The sequence below is a fragment of the Parasteatoda tepidariorum genome, chromosome 3 (genome assembly GCF_982258835.1).
Source record: "Parasteatoda tepidariorum strain Cologne lab strain chromosome 3, Ptep-v5.0, whole genome shotgun sequence".
NCBI classification, from domain to species: domain Eukaryota; kingdom Metazoa; phylum Arthropoda; class Arachnida; order Araneae; family Theridiidae; genus Parasteatoda; species Parasteatoda tepidariorum.
Genome location: NC_141757.1, coordinates 112,963,849 through 112,972,502, shown reverse-complemented (window position 1 = coordinate 112,972,502; position 8,654 = coordinate 112,963,849).

Genomic DNA, 8,654 nt, shown 5'->3' with positions numbered 1-8,654 from the left:
CGCCGACCGATGACTCCCCGCGTACAAAACGGTGGCTGATACTAGCTAAATCTAAATTAAGTTCAATACCTCTGGGGTACTGGATCGGAGAATGATCGAGCACTGGTTCAGGTCAAAATTATGATCTGCGGTTAGATAGATCGTAAGTGAATGTATCCTCCCTGTAAAGCGAGGTGTGGCGTATGTATGTTTCCTCCTGATCATCCTCAGTTATGTTCCCCAGACCGTCGCCAAAAACCCATTGCGCAGTTCTAGAATGATGTAAATAAAAGACAGAAAGAAAGGAAATAAATGTTTGCTAAATTAAATAGGAGGTATCAAACTGGATATTTTTGCGTCATCTAATGTTATACTAATGCTGGTAAAATTACCAATTTAGTGGTTAAAATTATTAAAATCTATCATATTTACTATCAAGTTGCATGGTAATAATGCAATATTGTATTGCTCCTTTTACCAGAAATCATTACCAAACTTCCTCGGTAAAAACTACCGTCCTTTTCAGTGTTTCCATAGAGCGAGAAACATGTTAAATTTTCCAATATTCTGAAAACTTGATCATACTGTTACTCCTGAGAGCCGAAAGTCAGAAGTACTCAATATTTTCAGTAAGTTATATTATGAACTACGGAGCAACAAAAAACGAGAAGAAACTCTCATCTTTTCTGTGTTAACAAACTCACTCAGTTATGTCAATAGAGTTCAAAGAAAAATAAAGTTCAAAGTAGTATTTTTCAAGGTCTAAACGTAATACTTAGTTGTTCTCCTCAAAAATAAGACTTCTTTCTTCTTTATCTTGCACAGCATGTTCGTTCATCATAAAATTTTAATAACCAGCATCGAACAATGTAAAAAATTTAATAAGACCACTAAGGATTAAATTAAAGTAAAAATTTGCCATTGAAGAGCACGCAAATAAAAAAGTACACAGTCTTTTGCTCCACAGAAATACAACCAGATTACAAACGGTTGCTTATATATATATATATATATATATATATATATATATATATATATATATATATATATATATATATATATATATATATATATTTGCAACAAATATTATTAATACTAAGATAATTATTGAACACAAAAAGGAAGAAGTTTTAATATTCGTTTATATTTTATGCTCATAATAATAAAGCCAATTTACATTTAAATAAGCGAGATATTTTTGTATAATCTATAGTTTAAATAAAGCACTGAAAATCAGTTGTTTTTTAAGAGAATTATCACGCTATTATCATCTGTTCTATTATCATGCATATGACTTAAGTTTTAATTAGCTTTTGCATGGGAATAAGAAAAAAATTATAATCACCTCGAATCTATTTTTCTTCTTTTTACTTCATAATTTTCATAAACTTTTGCGAAATATTTTTTTTTAAAAAGTCCAGTAAAAATTATTATTTTTTTATGTCCCGAATTCTAAGCTGTCAGGAAGAAGCTGCATTAGTTAAGTAGTGTATTTTTTGTTTAGATATCTCAAAGACTAAAAGCGAACTTTACATAGCGTATAATTGTTTTAAATGCATTTAGAAGTTTTTTTTTCAATTAGTTCGATCGCTCTTTCAAATCTCTTATGACCTTTTCGTACATTAGTTCAATATTGAGAGTGATATGTAATCACCTCCATTAACAAGTATATTACAGAATATTTATCAAATACATAAGTAATTTTTTAATGCAATTGTGTACTAATGTATAATAAAATTCTGAAATGTTTCAGGGAAAATTAGATAATTCAAATGTAGTAATAAATATTTTATAACTCACGGTTCCAATATATTTTAACAATTATTAAATTAAAAAAAATAATACATAATTAAAATATAAATAATCTTAGGAATTATTTGGCTTCAAAGTGTAAAATGTATTTTCAGCCCCAAATAGCTCCAAGCATTTTGCGAACCAAGCTAACCGTAAATTTAATAATAAAGGTCTTTAACTTCAAACCACTCTCCTGACTTAACTATTGAATAGATGTTTTTAATATTGCGTGTGCTTCTTTCCAAATTTTGACTGTCAAAAAATCAAATTTGAAGAAAATATGGTGGGTTAAGTGTCAAAAGAAGTTTTTGTGTCTGTTTCTTCAATTGAAAATGTCGTCTGAACAAATTAAATTAATTTGCATATTCAAACTTTTACTATCGAATAACAAGTATAGTTCATGAGATCTTATTGTTTATTAAAATCTTACCATGATAGGGATCAAAATAAGGATGGCTTATATGTTTATTTAGTGCAAGTGGTTCAAGAAATTAATTGTTAACTATATTTTTTTCAGAATGTTTTAATAACCTTACGGAGAAAATGATGCTGACAAATTTACAGTACTTGCTTAGTAAGGACGTTTCTCTTACTAAAACTAGACTACAGTATTTAAGCTATTCATGTGGTAACTTTTTTGTGCATATAGTAATGGCTAACTGAAAATTCTAGTTTAAAAATTTCAACTCTTATTCCCTCTTATTCAGTAAAAAATACAAAACTGAGAAGTAAATTTAACCAAATAAATGGCTTTTATACTATGCTCTACGATATCATGTAAAAATTACAGATTTCAACTAAATTTTAAAACATTTAGAACGGAACAGCATTGCAAAAAACACATTTTTACTATAGTTTTATCAAAAGATAACAAAACCCTTTCGGTAGAAATTACCGTGCCTTTCCCTGTCCTCATTGAGCAAGAAATATGGATAATTTTGTCACATTCAGGTAGGTTTGACCATAGTTTTTTTCTCTGTGTCAAAATATGAAAAACAATGTGAATAAACGACAATAAATGTACAGTGGGCCAAAAAAAATACAGACAACCCTGAATAACTTTCGATCTAGCGATCGATTCTTTAAGTTCTTGGACTCAATCTTTATGGTTCGAGGTAGCCGCAATCTGGAAAATATGATCCATATAGTTTAGTCAGGAGAACGATCCAAAGTTATTATCCTTTATTGTTAATTTCACTTTTAGCGAATTTTGCCATATCTAGAGAAATTTTTTATTGAATTGTAAAATTTTTTGCTCGCAATAAAAAAATGCATTTATCCAAAGATTATTCCAGGCAAAAAAAGCTTTCAGTAAATATTTATTATTTTTTATAATTTAATTTTACAATGATCGAATAAATGCTGATTTGTAATTTATACGCAATTTAGCATGATCTTCAAGATTACAATTTTATATGGCGAAATACAAAATTTGAGCAAAATCAGTCGAATCAGTTGAAAAATCGAATTTTAAATATATGACTTTTCTAAAATTCTATTATTCAGGCACTATTTAACCGATATCGCTCAAATTTCATTTTTTTAAATTAGATAGTTTCAAATGGTGCAAAAAAAAAAAATTATGCCTTACAATTCAACATTTTTTCGACTATTATGAAATAAAATAATTCAAAACACAAATAATTACTAAAATTTATTTTTTGCATGTATTATCCTTGGACAAACGAATTTTATAGCTGTCTGCAAAAAATTTTCAATTCACTTTAAACGTCTTCGAGTTATGAAGAAATAAGTATGGATCGCCCTCCTGACAAAACTATAGGGACCATATGTAGCAGATTGCGGCTTCACCCTCTATCAGGGGAGTCAGAAATACATGGGAAAAAATTATGTTTCTTCAGAAAAACTACATTTTTGTGTATGATTTTGCAACTTAAATTATCAGCTGCTCTAATTAATCATCATTTTTGTTGTCATCCCTCGAACCATTATGATTGAGGCCTAGAACGAGAAAATCTGATCACCCAGATCAAAAGTTATTCAGGGATGTTAATTTTTTTTTTCTTGACGCACTGTGCAGAAATGGACTAGGGGAGGGTAGCCTAAAGCGGGTAGGTCGCCTAAAGCGGGTAGGCGTTCGTATCCCGCCGCATGGCACGCAAGCGCCGATATCTAAGTATGCCGTGATTACCCGAATACTCACGAGTTTCAATCAGTCCCAGTGGAGCAGAAGTAAAGCGACATGGCGTAACCAAGCACAAAATAAAAAAATTAATAAGTTTATTAAAAAAACTCAAGGTATGTAACTTGTGGTTAGTCGAAAGCCGGCTTATTTTTTTTTATTGTCAGTATTATTATATTATTCTAACACTATTCCCCTATAAACTACGATATTCAATTTATTTATTTATTATTTTTATTTAAGGTTATAATTTTTTTAGAAAAAAATATGCTTTGGGGCAAAGCGGGTAGGGCAAAACGGGTAGATACCCGCTTTGCCCTACTCACAAAGTGGGTATATGAATCTCACAAATATATTGAATGTCACAAATATATATGAATCTCACAAATATATTGAGGCCCTTGAATATGCTAAAAAAAATAATGTTATTTTTGTATCGCTGCCTCCTCATACAACTCATCGCATGCAACTTCTGGACCGTTGCGTTTATGGACCGTTCAAAACTTACTTTGAACAAGAAGTTTCTACTTTTCAACGGAGCCATGTAGGTAGAATAATTACTCTGTACGACGTAGCTTCACTTGTTGGAAAAGCATATTCAAAAGCAGCTAGTGCACGAAATGCTGCTCAATGATTTAAATCCTCAGGAATATGGCCAACGAACAGACACATATTTAGTGATGCTGTCTTTTGGCCAGCTAGTCTGACAGACAGGGCTGAAGTTATTGAAAACACCTACGATAGCCCATCGCAGATCCAATCTACTGATGCTGGTCGTCTTTCTAATTATTCTGATTGCTCTACTTCTACATCTGTATTTGAAAACGTGGATCGCAATTACTCTCAAGCTTCAAGGATTTCGCTACGACCTATAAACGGAGAAACTTCGTATGATCCAGCTGTTGAAGATGATTCTTCATGCTCTACGACAACTAGTGACAATTCATTTCAACCAGTAGAAGACACATTGACACCTCATGTGAAGTCTTTGGATATTAGACCGCTACCAAAACCTACTCCGATCAAAACTAGTCGTAAACATAAAACTGAAAGAGCTGAAGTCTTAACAAGTTCACCATTTAAAAATATGCAAATAGAAAAGGAAGAAAAGAAGAAACGTCTTAGTAACAATGCTGCTGTTCAAAAAAATTAAAAAATCTTCCTTCGACCAGTAAACCAGGTAAAACTAAAAAACAAAGAGCTTCACAGAAAAAAATTGTAAAAGAGTATTTTTGTCTTGTTTGTGGGGGGCCTTATGAGGACCCACCTTTAGAAGATTGGATTGAATGTGGAGATTGTAAAGACTGGGCCCATGAAGCTTGCACAACTTATTCATGAAGAGGGTCTTATTTTTGCGAACTATGTCAAGAATAACAAATCATAATTTGAGACTGATAAAACAAGTCAAAAATTGCTATTTGAATATTATTTTTAACGTTTATTATATGTGTGATTAAGGTCTCATTATTAATGTTTAAGAAAATTAATATGCGCTTGTATTTGTAAAATCTATGGTGCTTACCCGCTTTGCCCGAACGGCTTACCCGCTTTAGGCCCCTTGTAGGGCAAAGCGGGTTTTTTCAGTGCTTTTTATTTTTGATAATAAATAATCATAAAATTTAAAATAACGCAATAATCATTTTATATTTTGAACTTCAAGATCTCTATTTGTAACTAAATCTCTATTTTAACTTTATTTGTTTCCTTACGGTCATCGTATTTTCTCGAGTTTTTCTTTTGTTCTGACATAACACAAAGTAAACCAGAACCTCTTTTGAATATTCTTTTGTAAATGTGCTTTCTTTATATGAGTTTACTTTTAGTACCTTTATTTGTGTTTTGTTTGCGTTGTTTTTCATTATCAATGCGTCTCAAAAATTATACGTTATCCTTAGTTGAATTTTGGCAACTTACCTGCAAAAGCACTACGAAAAACTGATCAATAAACTGAATTATTTTAAGACTTATTTCACGCCTTATATTAACATTTTGAAAAGAAACAGATGTCATTTTAGCGAATAGATTTAAATTTATCTATCCTGATAATAAAGAAAAAATAATTTCCGTGCAAAGTTTTATTTTTTGCCGTTTCAACATTTCAAGAAAAATATCGAAACATCGTTTCTCATGACTTTGATAAAAAGTACTTAAATCAACTGTTGAGGGGGGGGGGAGGAAATCCATACAGGTCATCCTTTGGTACTGATTAGCAAGAGAATGTTTTCATCAAAGAAATACTTTAAATGTATAAAAACAAAGATTTAAGAATTCTAAAAGAGAATATTTTGAAGATACCTTACCATTTATCAGGAAAAAAAATCGAATGCAAATCTGAAAATACCTGAGGTGGGTTTCACTATAGGCTTCTAATTCCTTTATTTGTATTAAATTTCCGATTTCATTCTCAAAAAAATGAAAATTCTTTGCCCGGAAATAAGTAAAAAAAAACCTCTTTTAATGATTTTGAATTTTTTTCATTTTAACAACTATTAAAAAAGTTTTGTAAAAAAATTACTTACTTTAAGCTACAGATCTAACTCATAAAAACAAATTAAATTTAAAAATTAAACTGAATTCCCATTTTCGTTTTAATTCCGACGAATATATTTTAAGTTGAGTTTGAAATAGATTTAATAGAACCAAAAGTCAATAATTTTAACAATACCAGTTTAGTTTGAAATAGACGGGAAAATGTTCAGAGTGTTCCTTTATGCGTTCCTTTCTTTTCTTCTTCTTTTAGTAATCACTGTATATCGTCGGTTAATTGCTTTTTTCCTATGTACGCTATGATTCAAAGTCTACCAACACTTAAATATATGCAGAATGACGCACAAATGAATGCAAATTATTGTACTAGGTTAAACTAGTTAAGTAATTTGTATCTGGTTTGCCCCATCAACCTGAAATTGAAGTTTAGGGATAGTGAGTTCGAATTCAGCTGTAAACCTGGATGCATCTATTATTTTATATTTATTTATGTATTATTACGTACACCTACACAGGTCAGTATGCTTATTATAAGGCTTGCTTACTTAGATTGAATAAAGAAAGCATGGGATAGAGAAAAGCAGCATAAACATGAATCCTGGAACACCAAAAGGAATTCGAACCACTTCCTCCACGTTACCACACATCCATTTTTTAATGTTTTTCTCTAACTTGAGCATTCTGTTCCTCAACTTGATTATGGCTTAGAATAAATCATACTTCGTAATAAGCATATAAGCCTGCATACGTATGAGCAACAATAAATAAATAAATTCATGGAATGGAAAAATTATTTTTGTCCTACAGAGGACGGATCGTTAAGACACGGTTCCCAGCAGATCACCGAAGTCAAGCATCACTTTCTGCGGTCAGTGTGCTGGTGGGTGACCACTTAAATCAGTCCGCGTATGGACCGAGGGTGTGCGGTATTGGTCCTCATTAAATTATTCTACCGTAAAACGCCTGACTTCGCGTGTTGGTCGTCGGGCTACCGAAGCGCGAGTGCCATGCCCTCTGCAGATGATCAAAATTGGGATGGCATGTCTTCCGATCATTCTCAGGGATGTTTTCTAGACCGTCGCCAATAGCTCATTGTGCAGCACTAGTGCTACGCAAATGAACTAAAACTACAACAACTCAAAATTATTTTAAAATTATTTTTGTAGCAATCTGCACTTTCCACCCAAATGTTATTAAAAGTAGCGGTAGTGGCTTAAAACAAAGCTTTACGATAGATGCGTAAATGGTGAGAAAATAAACTTGGTTCAGATAAAAATACAGGTTCGCATGCATAATACAAAGAATGATTTCTCTCTTGACGAACAGCAGAACAGAATATGACGAAGAAAAAAAAAAGCACGAAGATATTGAAACTGTTATCTCAGTGATTCAGAGTGTTTGACGGAAGGGCATCTCCTAACCACTTTGGACGCCCCTCCAATGTAGTTAAAAATAACCATAGATTATTATCTGTGGTTATTTTTCTTGCACATCATCGTGTAGTATTGCTGTTTTGCCAACCGTTGAGACGTAGTGTGTTAGAATCCCGCTATAACACTTTGTGTATATTGTTGCTATCTTTCGTAAAATTTTGCTATCTGTTTTTCAAATTGAAAAGTGTTTTTATGTCGATTTTTGTCTTTACAAAGAAACCCACTTATGCTTGTAAGCAAATAAATAAATCAAACTAAACCCATAAAAGGTATTAAAAACGCTCACCACAGCTTGATATATCTGAGTTCAGTATCTTTAAAACACTTTAATTAAACAGTTGAAGTCATCATTCATGTCTCTTTACTTCTTGTTATAAATGGCATATTAAATTAGAAATAGAAATATTTAACTGACAGCTAATTTCTATCAACCATTTAAATGAACAGCCATTTTAAATTTACTACAAAAATATAACCGATTATTACTATTCTATTTCGTAAAAGGCACAGTATCATAAGATTAAAATTATCAAATAAATGGTAAGATGAGTGACACTTCTGGTGAAAATTTTGGTTTATTGTGATATTTCAGAGCATGGCATAAAAACCAATTGCTCGATTTACAATTTTCTTTTTCATTTCGAATTCCAGTTTCTGTGGAAATAAAAGGACTACGTTATGAGAAAAAGAAAGGGCAGAGTAAAATAATTCAAAAATCCATCACTTTTAATTCTTAATAGATACACTAATTTTTTGAGCATCAAATGCACGGATGGCTGCTATTTACGATTACGTTTTTACAACTTATTAACAGCATA